Genomic DNA, 14,734 nt, shown 5'->3' on the forward strand with positions numbered 1-14,734 from the left:
ATCCTAATCATCATAATTAAAGTAAGAAAGGAGACGTTATTAAACTGCTTGCAAACAAAAGCCAAACCCACACACATCTGTGCACATTTTCATGCTCTCATGAGTCCAAGCTCCCCCCCTCCCTCCATCTCCAAAATGTGTGTATCCCTGCTGCTGTGCAGGGGATATTATGAAAGTTTTTGTTACTCCAGAGACTGCTTTTGATATAGTCGTCTCATCACCATTGTTAAGGGACTCGTTAAACTGAGACACAAGCTTTAGTAGACTCTTGTGGAAATTGGTTACCAGATTCTTTGTCAAATCTACAAGTTTGAGTTCATGGTCAACATGACACTGTCATTCCATTATGCCCACACATTACACATTGATGTATGAGCAATTTTACAGATACCGTTGTATGAATAGTATGATTGTGTGTGTGTTTTGGTGTGCTAGTTCCTCTGTGCCATAATGCCAATGAAACAGTTCATATGGACCAACATCTCACAGTTGTTGATCTCTGCTTTCAGCTTCTTCCAGTTTTTTTTAAAATTTCATAAACCAGTAGGTTGGAGTAATGCATAACACAACATGCTCAATGAAACAACTGGGACATGCCATAAATGGAAACTCTTGTGACCACCTTCTTTTCTTGTTATTCCACTTACACATCAGGAAGAGTGGAGATTTGTTTCCTTACATAGATATTTGCCTTTTGGGTTTACACTACACAATTTCCATTAAGGTTTCAAAAACCGTGAAAGTTAGTAATTTTGATGCTTTTATTAGTTGAACAGGTTAAACATTTTTTGAAATGAGAGGTGTTTGATATGCATCAAACCAATTTACAAAAGTTTTATCACCTGAAATGACTATTGCTTCTAAAAACATTTTATTACAACATTTTTGTCACTTTCCCTTTTTATATATGTATGTAACCAACAAGTTATAATTTGTACATCATGTTTGCTTCCATGCAAACCTAGTTTGTTATACAATGCTACGTATGTTCTCTGAAATGTTGCCAGCGGGTTTGTAATTGTTACATCATGATTGTATCAATCACAACTGATGAAAAACAAATCACATGTGCAGCAAGACAATATTGCAAATATAAACAAGCAAATAAGGCAACACACAAAGCAAATCACGTCTGATACTATTTTGCACAACAAATTCCCATGAAAATGGTTTTAAGCACTTTTAAAGAAAAGAAAAATGTAAATAACTTAAACACTGGTTTGTTATACTACAACAAAGTATCAGGTGGCAAGTTTCTACGACATACTACCTCCCTTTTGGGGTTCAAATCCTTTCCACGGCTATATCTACAGGATTGGGGTTATTTTTGGAATGCAAACCAAACAGCTTAGGGCATCTTCCAATGGAGACTGTTAATAAATTGTATCATATCTTTCTTCTTACATTGACATTATAGTTGAGAACATATACACATGTATTATTATAGGGATAATCGTACTTTTACATAAATTTTAATGTTTCTATAATTGCTTTAATCTTAATTTAGGTTAAAGTTCTTATTCCTTTGCTGTCGCTTCAGCATTCAGCAACTTTGTTTCCTGATTGATATCTTTCTTCTTCAATCGTCCATCGACTTTGCTCCCTTTGCATGGATGGGGGCTTATTTCTGGATTTGGACTTGGACTTCCTTCTGGATCGGGACTTCTTTCTGGACTTGGACTTATCTTCTTATATATCCTATTGATCCTGGGTCCTTATCCTCTTATATATATCCGGGCCCTTATCTTGACTAATTGTCCTATTCTCGTACATACGTTTCAATCTTGCACTACATTTTAAGAAGGATTATCCAGTTTCGACTTTTATACTTCCAATCACTAATAACCAGTCCTATTAATCTATTAACCCAACTTGGGACATCAATTGGAAAGCATCACTACTACTAATTGCGACCAAAGGTGTAGACTCGGCGCAACAACTGGAACGTTCTCCTGAGTCATGGGCATCTGGAAGGGGGGGACAAGGTGAGCCGTTGCCCCCCTGGAAAATGAGAGTCAACCAAAAATTATATATTTTTGACATATAATTTCATATCAGGCACAACAATATGTATTAATTATTGTATGAATATGATAAATTCAAATTCAAGCAATGTTTTTTGAGAGAACAATACTATTATTGGGGAAAATGTGCCTTGTTTGCCCCCCCTGGAAAAAAATACCTTCCTTTCCCCTCCCAGGAAAAAAATCCTGCGGATGTCCATGTTGTGACGAGCAGCCAAAAGTCCTGTGGGTCACAACTAGAACGTGCCACCGCTAATGTATTAAAGTTTCCACAAGGGGATGTTAATAGGCTCACAGATTGAGAATCTGTTTGCAGACACAAATTTATATCCATCTTTCCACTACTTTGCTATGTTATCTAGGGGTGCTAAGGGGGGGGGGGATGAAATTTAGGAGGTGCGACGTTGAAAATAAAGAATACATGAAATATGCATGCATGTTTTAGTCCTTAAATCAAATATCAATCAACTTTTAGTAGGCATCTATGCTAATATGCTAATGAAACTGAAGAATACTAGCGACTTGCTTCATTTTTGCCTGATTTTAGAACAACAACGTTTGGAAATTTGAAAAGAACGGCTTGTTCAAGGTAGGCCAACGACAAATATGGACTACTGAAGGATTTTTTCCATGGAAAGGCAACAAGGCAATGCATTTTTCCATGGAGAGGCGTCGAGGCATATTTTCCCTCCAAATAGTTTTCCTTACTCTCTAAAAAAAATCCTTCAGTTTGAAGTTACCATGTTCCTGCAACGCTCTTATAAATGATTAACATTAATGACCGTGACTGAAATGTACAATGTTAGATTGTCTTAAGCCCACTTTATGCACATATAGGCTAACTGGGACTTGACCTACAGTTTAATTAAAGTGGGATCCGAACTACTATGTGCCTTCACGGGGTATTGAACCTGGGATCCCTTGATTACAAGGCACAACCATTTGAGGTACAAAATTCAGTTATTAATCAAATGTCAGATACCTTGTATAGGTGACAACTGCGGAGTGTTCAGTTTGTGCACGTTGGGTAAAAGAAAGGCAACCTAAAGTTATGTAATTTGAAAGAGAAAATAAAACAATAAATACAAAATCATGTAGTCACTTTCACGGAATTATCAACTTACGTTTTTTGGACTGCTTCACTTTTCTGAAAAAAGTTTCGTTGCTTTCTTACCTCTCTTTTCATATGTTCGTTTCACATAATACATAGCCTATCTTCTGTCTGCCCAGATACTGTGGTGTCAGGACAAAATGCTGAGTACACAACAACTTCTTTGTTAAAATCCCTTGGGCCGCACTGTCCCCTACAACCAACTATATCATTTCTTCTCAAATTTCTGGCCTCTTGTTAACAGTCTTTGAAAAAGTCTGAAATGGTACGTTTACTGGAACAAATAGAACAAGGAAACTACCGTCACAATACAACTCGCGTTAAATAATTTCCCGAAAACGACCTCATGATATATTGAAAGCAATTGAAATTTTTGTTCCAATTCGACTTGAAGGAAAGAGGAAGAACAAGTAGATGGACAACAAAACCGTGTATCAATAGTGCAAAGCAAAACATACAACAACTGACATTGAGCTATGTACATTTATCGAAACACAGACTACTTGAAACACAAGAAGTCGTCATTCTTAACAACAAATCTGAAGAAATAAAGACAAGGGCTGCTGATCTTTATATACTGCCGACAGTACAGGAAAATAAATGCGTAATCTCTTTGAGAGTAGGATCAATGCTTGCCTGTTGTAAATAATAACAGTAGTCTCACTTCAGTACCTAATATTCGGCCGTCAATATGACAACGACACGACACTGTAAGAGGTAATGTTTTAGATAGAATATAGGTTTTGGATAGGGGGTGCGGAAGAAAATTAAGGGTTGCGCAAGCACCCCTCTGTGCCCCCCTGGTGCCCCCCCCCCCCTGTATTTGAGTGAAACTTTGTCAGAGGGATCTACTTTTGCCGATAGATGAATATCTGGACAACTTGTCCCATAATATTTGTGACAACCTTTTTACCCTACTTAACAAATATTGTGGATGAAAATGGTAAGAAGCAAGATGATAATGATTTGGGGGCATGTTTTTACATTTTACTATGTCTTGAACTCTCTTTAAGAAATGACAGCCTCTGTATGTTACAGATAAATTAAAAATAATAATTTGGTGTGTTTTGATTTTGGTTATATAGCATCGCTTTTCTGCCACTTTTGCCTAATGGTGACGATGAGGATGATATGATGAAATTCATGAAGGGACACTTGCATCCTTATGCCGAAATTCGAATTCAACACCCCTGGCATCTTAGTGCTGTAAAAAAATGATTATATAGCTTAAAGTTTTTATAAACCAAGAAATGATGGTGAAAAAATCAATCCACACTTGGCAGCTCGTCATGTATTTTGAAATGTGAGAAGTAGCTCAATAACTGAGTGAGTTTGGAGACCTCTGGCATATGAAATCATTGTTAATTTCACAAATATCTTTATTAATTTGTCATCGTTATATCTTCCCCTTTATTCTTACACTCTATTTTATTATTGGTTGTGTGTGTAATTTATTTTTACGCCTTATTTTATTATTGTTTGTGTGTCTAACTTATTTTTACGCCTCTTTACACTATCATTTATTTATAATACCACAATCTTCTCCTTTACATGTCGTGTGCTGCATGTGTTATGTTGCCATCTCGGTTTCAACTTTGTAACTGTTTACATGTACTTTGCTGACCGGGTACATAACAGACAAGTCTGTGTCCTGTGTGTGTCAGTGGTGGCACACTCGTTTATGATATTAGGACTCTGACCATAATAACTTTGTGGCAAGTACCTTCTTTTAAAAGCTTACTGGAAAGTACATTCTCAATATCCCTTATGTAATACTTGAATAGAACATAGAAATTGAAGAAGTTATTTGTTTTCTAAACCCAAGTTCCCTTCATTGTGAAACTTCCAATATGTGGCAGTAGATACACATTACTCCCAAATGCTACAATTTGGCAATGCAGCAGCAAGCAACTACGTTAATGGAACAAAGAGGGAGTCGTTAAAATTAGGATTTAACCCTTAGTACGCCGCGCGGTGTGACGAAAGTAAGCCCAGTGTCGCCGAGGCTTTGAGCGGGAGATTTGAATTCGTATACATAATGGAGAAAAATCGTAATAACTCTGGCACTATGGGACCAATCTACTTCGGATAACTTTTGTTTTGCAGGCAATACATCGGTGCATGCAACCATGTAAAATTTGGATGCCCCAACCATGGGCGGGTTACGGGCGGGGGCTGCATCCCCCGAATTTCAATGAAAAAAAACATAAAAATGTGGCGTTTGCCCCCTCTTCTCCAGCTATTTTGGGGAGAAAACCGGAACTTTTGTTTTTTTTTAAAAGAATGGACCTTCCGCAACAGAATGAAACTTGATTCATGTTCGTGGGTGCAATACAATTTGAATAATAAGGCAAAATGTAAAACTCTAGCGAATTTTAGCCAATTTGCATATTATTCATAAAATTGTTATAACTGACACTATGGGACCAATCTACTTCGGATAACTTTTGTTTTGCAGGCAGAACATCAGTGCATGCAACCATGTAAAATTTGGATGCCCCAAACATTGGGGGGGGGGGGGGTTTACGGGCAGGGGCTGCATCCCCCGAATTTCAATGAAAAAATCATAAAAATGTGGAGTTTGCCCCCTCTTCTCCAGCTACGTTGGGGAGAAAACCCGAACTTTTGCTTTTTTCGTTCGCACTTGCATCTTGTGTAGCTACTGTGAATCTATTTCTCCCTTTTGACTCGGCTCTTTGTGGAAATATGTCCGGAAGGAAACGATTGTGCCTTACGGAAATCGATGAGCTGTTATATGATACAAAGTGTTTATGGTGAGGCCTTTGTTAGTCCTAACAGAGGAGGGAAGGGAGCCTTTGCAATCGTTTGTTTTGTCTATACTTCTGGATAGACGCACGCTTTAGACTCATGCTTCTGGCTATTGTCAAGCTTCATTGCATTTCTAACATTGAGGCAACAGAAAGCTGACACCGCCAAACCTCATCCAATCCCCTCTCTCCTTGCCCCCCCCCCCCCCGCCACTACTTCAGCTGGATCACCAGGTCTAAACACAAAGAAGAATGTGTGCCTTATCAGTACTAAATCACAGCGTTGGAAGCTTGGAGGAAAACAGCATCGTAAATACCAAGCATTTATTGTGTCAACTGAAGAGCGAACACGTGTTTGGGTGAGCCCAAACACCTGACATATTCCGAAAAAGGAGGGGGGGGATTTGGAATTTTCGAAACACGATTGCAAAACATGTTCCCGAACGAACTGTCAGTGTTTCAACCTCAATATACAAATATAAGTGTGGCAAACCCTCGATAATTGTATCTAAAGCTGTTTGTAACATATGTGTTACAGCGGCTACAAGGGACATACTTTTTTTGTAACATATGTGTTACGGCGGCGAACTAAGGGTTAAGGCTGAGCCAATACTCTTCCAAACTCTGAGTGTCTTTGTGGAGTCTGCAAATAAAATGCTGCATGACGTTGTGGAGTCTAAATAAGCTTGATATTATGCAAAACACATATTTTTCATTATTTTGCAACACAGGGTGAGGAAAAGTTGATTTTTTGATTCAATGATTATTTCATGTGTAATTATGAATATTTTAAGGCAAACTTTGGTAAATTGCCATAATAGAATGCCAGTATTCTTTTACTTTCTATTGTTACAATTTTCGAGTATCGGTATTGGTGGGAATTGATACAGAGTATTGCCAGTGTTAGCGATTCAAGTGGTATCTACTCAGCCCGATCACAATTATATTATGTATAGGGAAGTAAGAACACTATAAAAAGTTATTTGACCTCAAATTTGCATTTGTTAGATCTGGAATATTCCATTCCGTGTAGGACGTAATGGTGTCAGACTTTTCACCCGTTCGTTTGCATAAAAAGAAGGCTATGCTGTAGAAAATGAAAATTGTCTTACTTGTAGAGATTCCCGGTGATGAAACATTTTAGCATTTGGGATCACATTTTTAACTGATGGTCTCTCCCAGTCATTTTTCCAAAGTTTATTTCAACAATTGGTATCCTCATATGAGATAATCTGAAATTGACCTTGAGAAAGTGAAATGCTAAGATGTTTCACCACTAGCAATCACAACACAATAATGAGATACTGCTAATACAGCATTCTGAGCAAAGTGTGGCATCACTATGATGAATATTCACATTTCTTTCATTTCTACAATATACTAATATAGCAAGTAAATTTCTCTGTGGTGTGTAGAATTCTGGACAGTTATAAAAATATATTTTTATAATTTATTTTGGTATTAATTTATTTTCCCCATACAGCTGCTCATTGTGTTGTAATAATTTCCACTTTAATTGTATCTCCATACAAGTATGCTTAATGCATTGATCCCTTCACTAACATTTACCAATGGTTTGCACGAACATTGTCTGAAAATAATGAAGCATTATGTTGTATGCATCATATTGTGCAAATAAGTTGCTTTCTATCCTTATTTTTGTTATTTTACATTGCTTTTCTACTTCTGTAGGCTAATCGATGATGGGATGAAATAGATGATGAACCAAGTACACATTCATGCTTTACACAGAATTTGATGACCTGGTGGTGTGTGTAGCTTCCTGTGCTAAGATTCACACTGCAGAATTTAGCAAACAAGTTTTATTGGTATTATTATTATTGAATCAAACTTCTAACGAAATGTTGAAAATTTATTTAACTTTTTAGGGGAATATTTTCAAATTTGATTTTGATTATTATTAGGGCTGAGCCGATGCTGATGCATCGGTATTGGAAAGTATCGGTTGGAATTCATATACCAATATTTTTCCGGCATGTTGGTCTTTCACGGAGTTCATAAAAATGGCATGTGACATTTTCGTGGAGTCTAATTATCCTGGAAATCATGCAAAATTCAAACTTTCTTTTTATTTTGCACAAATTATTGGAGAAAACTGCATATTTTTATTACATAACATTTATTTTTAATATTCCAATCTAATTCTTGAATATTCTAAAGCAAATTTATTAGTAAAGTCATGTATGTAATTTCACACCAATATTGATCAATATTTTAAACACATTTTAATTATTACAATTTGTAAATATCGGTTCAAAATGGTATCAGCTCAACCCTAATTATTATTTTAACTTAAAATTTGCCACCCCAAACTCATTATTGAGAGGGGTAAATTTTCTCGGAAATATCTTTCTAACGTTTTTAACTTTTTATGTTCATTAATATATACCCTTTGAAATTAATATTAATAAATAAAAAATGCCAAAATCATAAAGAGTAATAGTTCTGTTATGTCTAGGATTGTTGACATAGAATTAGGTTTTTATTAGTTGTCATCTTGGATGTTGTGACATGATGTGGTTTTCTCAGGCCAACGTCATTAAATTTATTATTTATGTGTTGATTTTCATTGGCATGTTGCATTTTGAACACCAAGAAATTCCTATTAATGCTAATTGGAAATTGATTCTCAGAAAATTACATTATTAATTTGATTTTAATGATGTTGGTTTGGAGAAAAATGTTTCCGCAGAACATCTTGTAGTTTGGCATAATTGATTCCATGCACTGGTACTAGGCTGCTACCTGATTGTTGAGAGACACTGCTCTAAGGTATCTACAAGGTATTAAAAGCTTTAAATTTTCTGCGGTCAGTGTAGTCAAAATGTGTGTGCCTTGGCTCCAAGTTTGCTCCTAAATTACACATTATACTTTAAATGCTTTATTGCATATGTGTGGTCCTATAAATGCATAACACAACTATTTAGCATGACTAACAAAGGGAACATAATTTTTCGTATGCCATGTTGACATATGTTACCAGATTTTGCTCACATGCAATAGCTTATCAGCTCTCGAAGGTATAGTACTGCAGAAGCAATTTTATATAACCAGCTAAATTTGTAGTGATCTCTGTGTCGTAGTGGCTAGTAGTATCATAGGGCAGCTATGACACCAAGTCCTCACTGGTAATCTTCATGATTAGACAAAAGTGGCAGAAAATGGAAATAATATAAGCCAAGGGTGCATTCAATTCCTTTCTCTACCGTCTTGTTATGTAAGCCTTCCATGAAAAGGCATGAACAACATGGAAGTATTTCTGATGCAATAGTAGCACCTGCAAAGGAGAGATTTATTTATCTTCATGTCATTTCGCCTGGCACAATAAGAATGAATGGCATTAAAACAGTTGAACAGAGCATTGGATAATTTATTTATCACTGCTTGTTTGTACTACAGGGTGTTCATGAATTCAAGAACAGATAGGAGTAGTGGTGAACAGCACATTTCCTTAATGATAAACATCCTCCATGTATTCATCTCAACACACTTTGTCAAATGTTTCAACATGTCTCCTCTTCAAAATGTGAGGACCCAGGTTATAATTTTTTGCAAATGATCAGATCCAGGATTTTCACAGCATGCACATTAGATTTCAAATTCCCCATATGACAAAGTCTATGGGGTTGAGGTTAGGTGATCATGGTGCCCATTCCATAGGGCCACCCTTCTCCGAATCCAGCATCCATAAAACATATCAGAAAACAATACTGCCATTGGTTCCACACTTTATGATCACCCTGTATTATGTTAACCAGAGTGAGATGACTGGAGTAAGAACAGAAACAAGGAAACTGAGCATTTGTCTTGGTTGATTGATGAAGTTATAAGAACGGCTCTTTCTTTGTGAGAAATATGTATCTTAATAAATACATACATACTTAAATACAGTGTTGTATTTTTGACGGGAAGATGTTTTAGGGGGAGAATCTACAACGTATTATATAGAAATGGATATATTGGTAATTTACTTATTCTTTTCCACCTCTGTTTTATCACATCAATTCGGAACGCATCTGTAGTAGCAACAAGTGCTACTCTACTCTTGGAACTGTCCAAACAAGCAGCTGGCGTTAAGAATCATCTTGATATTTTCCTGTCCAGGAATTTTGTCCTGTTAATACCATCCGAGTGACTGTGACAGTTGCAGATTAGTTGACATGTCTCTCAGGCTCGTTTTAGTATCACAGAGCAATTCCAGCTATCTTATCATAACACCGAGGGAAATATTTTGGAACTACTTTGTTTTGTTAAATAAAAATTCTACTAGACAGTCAGTAGGAAAAATGAACCAGCAGCACCAGGCTGCAGTGCATGGAGGGTGAGAGTAGAAGAAAACAGGATGGGAAAGAGAAGAGTGTGGCTTCCACCTACCTGATAAAAGGTAACAAACTTCAGTATGCCTAGATGTTTACCAAGCTATTCTGGAAAAAACAAAAGCCATTTACTTTTGATTGCGTGTTATTTTATTTATGTCTAAGCATTCTTGGTCTCAAAATGGATAACTGCACTTCAACAGTTATATTGTGTTCACTTGTGGATAGTCTTGAAATGCATGGCTGCATTATCTGGGTCTTCTACAGGTGCTATTTTTTTTTACATGAAGACTTGGACCTCTTTCTAATACCTTGCTCTGTAGAGAATGCTTTGAGTTCTGTAATTCGGCTGCCTCACAAGAAAACCAAATCATTGTTGGACTTTCCTCATCGGTATCTGTTTAGAGGAATCACTACTAGGTTGTTGTCGGTAGTTCTAATTGCACTAAATATGGCTATGGCAATTGTTGATCTATCTGCTCGTGTTAGGTGAAATCTGTTTTGAGTATACAGAGGATGCTTGTTTATTTATTCAAATTTCAGATACAGCACTTGTAAGGCCATTTTACACTGAAAATTCTAATAAATCAACAAGAACAAGTCAAGATGGTTTTAGGTAAAAACAAAAGGGGATACATATAAACAGATAAGACATAAACAAGGAAACAGTATTGTCCGTGTCATGTTTCAATGACTTGCAACAGAATGCAATTGAAGAGCTTACTTCGAAAGCAAAGTATCCCCAATTTTTATATTTTTTAAGATGACTACTTCATCACATTTCCATGGCACTTCTTGGAGTTGTCATAACTTTGTATTTTGAAAATTTAAATTTCACTGAAAACAGTTTGACAAAATGGGCTGTATTTCCAAAATATGCATCTCCATGTCATGTTTATTTTGAGTCAGATTTCCATGCCAATTATTTATCCATTCTCCGGTCACAGCTATTTGCATGTTGATTAAACATTTTGAAAAGTTGGAAATATTGTAAGAAAGAACGAACTGCTTCTTCCTAATAATTAAAATATTTTTTTTTATGCAAGTGCAACATCTGCATGTTCATGTAATGACTAGCTACTTTTTAATTTTTCTATGAAAGGAGTACAGGCAAATCCATGCATTAAAACTGTACTAGATTTCAAAATTTCTGAAACATAACTCAGCATCTTGTAAACCATACTAGTCTGATTTACTTGGAATGTGAAAGCAAACTTAAAATTAGGAAAGAAGTTATCCTCTGTTCTGGATAAGTTAGTTAAGCGATGCATTAAGAAATAAAAATATTTATGTAAATGGTTCTTCTAAACACACTTGGAGTAGCTGGTAGGCATCCTACAACAATGTGTTGTGAAAATCATAAGCAAATAATGGTGATGCTGAATGACATAACTGTTCAGCTCAATTATATACAAATTCTGAATGTCATGATTATTCTTTGGGTTCATATTACTTTTGTTCATAGATTCAGTATCATGCCTGTAGTATTATTAATACAATTTACACCATAACCATAGCTAACTACGAATCTTCCAGCCCCAGCACTCCACCAGTTTGCATGTTATTCCAAGAACTTACAATTTCTGCCACTACTCACCTAATGACGCTGATATCTGACTGGTGTGCTTCTACCGAGATGCTTCTAAAGCAGGTGAATTTTACTATTGAGAGGCTTGTGATTTAATTATTGAGATCTTTCAAAGATGAGGAAGCAATGCATTTCAACACAATTAGAATGAAGTATTTTGCAGAGATGTTAACTTATGTCTTCAGATTCAGAATGATCATTATTTGTTGAACAGAACAAAGCCAGTAGTAGGCTCCATATTTTATTTTCTTTTAGGGTAGTAGGCTCCATATTTTCTTGTAGGTTTCACCTCAAGCACACACTGGTTAAGAATTGTTCACGAAACACCAATAAAGCTGTGCAATGGATAGTGTGCCGTTCGATTTTTGCAACTTTTATAAATTAGCTCCATATAAATGACAAAGTAGAGGATGGGATAGATATTTGAGTGTTGCATTTGGAGCAATTCATGATTTCTGCAACTTTTTCATTACAAATCCAGTAATATAAACAAGGGAAGATACTTGTACTGATTTCTGCCGAGAAGCTAAAAGAAAAAAACAACCCCAAAAGTAAATAAATAAAATTTAAAAAACATAACAAAGTGATTGATTTATGTTCAGAATAACAAAATTAAAATAACTTGTCTACGTTCTAATTGGTTATACCACATTGGCATATCCAGGTGGGGCAATAAGAGGAAACAAGTCGTTGAAAATGCCATTTGGCTCATTGTGTTTTTACTTGAAAGGTAAAATAAATGTTATTCACATTTCAAATAATTCAAAATAAAGCATTGCCACAGTATCAAATTTGTCCCCTCAACGGAAAAAAGTGTTATTTTACCTGCTGGAAAATAACTGTTCCGTCTCCATGGAAAAAGAAAAAAAAATGTTTGCATGAAATGAGCTGTGGGTCTAGTCGGTAGGGCATCTGACTGCCATGTGGGAGACCCGGATTCGATGCTCAGTGTGGATGATTTAATGTTGGAATTTTTCTAGCCTTGTCCCTGCATAAATTGGCTCTGGGGCTCACCAAGCCTAAAATAGATGGATACCAGGGCAACCCTTTGAGGGGGGTGAGGGGTAAATGTGACCATAGCATTTTGTTGATCACATCACTTCCAAAATGGCTGAGATCGAGAATGTGTGGTGCCCTACCGTCACATCCCCCTAAATGTCCCGTCATGGTATGGTGCTATATGCACGGGGAACTTCTACCTTTTTACCTTTACCTTTGTTTGCATGAAGGGACCTTAGGATATGCATTTAGGGCTTCACACATTCTAGATCTCAGACATAGAGGAAGTTATGTGATCAGCACCATGCTTCGCCTACATTTACTGACTTGTAGCTTCCCTTATTTACCCACTTTTGTGAATCTGGGTGAGACCCAGACCCTCATATGCAGGAAAACCAATGAGACATTTGAAATGACTGCACAGGAATCGAACTGATTCTTCCATATAGCAGTCTGAAGCCCTAACAACTGCACCACCGCAGTTCGTTCTTCTTAATTAACATATTCGAAATTCACAGCAATGTGAAGTAATTCTCGTACTTGTAAAAGAATAGCCAATAATAGCAGAATATGAGTGGCAAAAACTTTTCAAGGTTTTTTTTTTTTTGGCATGCTATGAGGGGCAGTCAAATGAAAACCGAACACCCGCTACAAAGTGACAATGGAGTTTGGTTTATTCAAAAGTAATTGCCACAAGTGTTAAGACATTTATCCCACTGGGAGACGAGACGATCAATTCCAGTCTTGTAGAAAGAGGTAGGTCGCTGACGGATCCACAACCTCACCCACGGTTGCACTTCCTCGTCCGAATGAAACCGACGTCCACGAATGTCTTTCTTCAGGTCACCAAAAATGTGGAAGTCACAAGGGAAAAGATCGGGGCCTTGCAGAGGATGTTCAAGCCTTTCCCAGCCAAATGTCTGAAGCTTATCTCTCACCAGATTGGCAGTATGGGGACGGGCGTTATCATGCAAAAGGATGATTCCAACTGACAGCATTCCAAGGTGTTTTAACTTCATGGTGCGTCACAGTTTCTGCAACGTGTCTGCATAGCGCTGCACGCTGATAGTGGCTCCACGCTCTAGGAAGTTGACAAGTAGAGGCCCCTTGCAGTCGAAGAAGCAGCTCAGCATGACGTTACCGGAACTCGTATGGACAGCCTTGGATTTCTTTGGCGAGGGAGAATCTACTTTTTTCCATTGTTGGCTTTGCCGTTTGCTCTTGGGCTCAAAATGCTGGAACCATGTTTCATCCCCTGTGACGATACGTGACACAAACGCATACTCTTCCTCGTGGTACCGCTGCAAATGACTCGGACATGCAGTCATTCTCTCAATCTTTTGTCCCTCCGTCAGTTGATGCGAAACCCACTGCGTGCAAATTTTTCTGAACTGCATGTGATCTTTGATAATGGCATGCACAGAGCCATGACTAATGCCAACCTGAACACGAATTTCTTCCTCTGTGCTGTGATTCGTCGGTCTTCCCAGATCAGACCATCGATCCTCGCAATTACATCAGGGGTAATGGCTCAATGGGCCTGCCCCGGGTGCAGATCGTCTTGCAGTGATGTGGGACCTTCACGGAATCTATTCTGCCACTCGTGCACACTTGTCAGGGACATGCGTGTTCCAGCACCCTCAGCCACCAAGAAACAAACCTCACCTCTCTGCTCTTTTTTGCTTGCCTCCATTTCCAATGCTGGACGAAGACACTTTTCACTACGCTCACCTCCTGAGCAATGACGAAGCAACTGTGTGGACCTGTGCATTTTCACTATGCATTTCTCCTACCCTACAGATGGCAGTATCGATATGTAACAACAGTGTTGCCAACTTTTGCGAGGAATGTGTTTTATGGTGGGTTTTCGGTTTTCATTTGACTTCCCCTCATATGAAAACACAGTT

The 14,734-nt window shown here is 37.4% G+C and overlaps 1 protein-coding gene across 6 annotated transcripts in view; it reads left to right on the forward strand.

Annotated features, from left to right (window-relative positions):
- Window positions 1–14,734, forward strand: part of LOC145987657 (uncharacterized) — a 154,053-nt gene that overhangs the window by 44,263 nt on the left and 95,056 nt on the right. The gene's annotated exons all lie outside the window — the stretch shown is intronic.

Source organism: Lepisma saccharinum, chromosome 5, assembly GCF_977018435.1.
Source record: "Lepisma saccharinum chromosome 5, izLepSacc3.1, whole genome shotgun sequence".
Lineage (NCBI taxonomy): Eukaryota > Metazoa > Arthropoda > Insecta > Zygentoma > Lepismatidae > Lepisma > Lepisma saccharinum.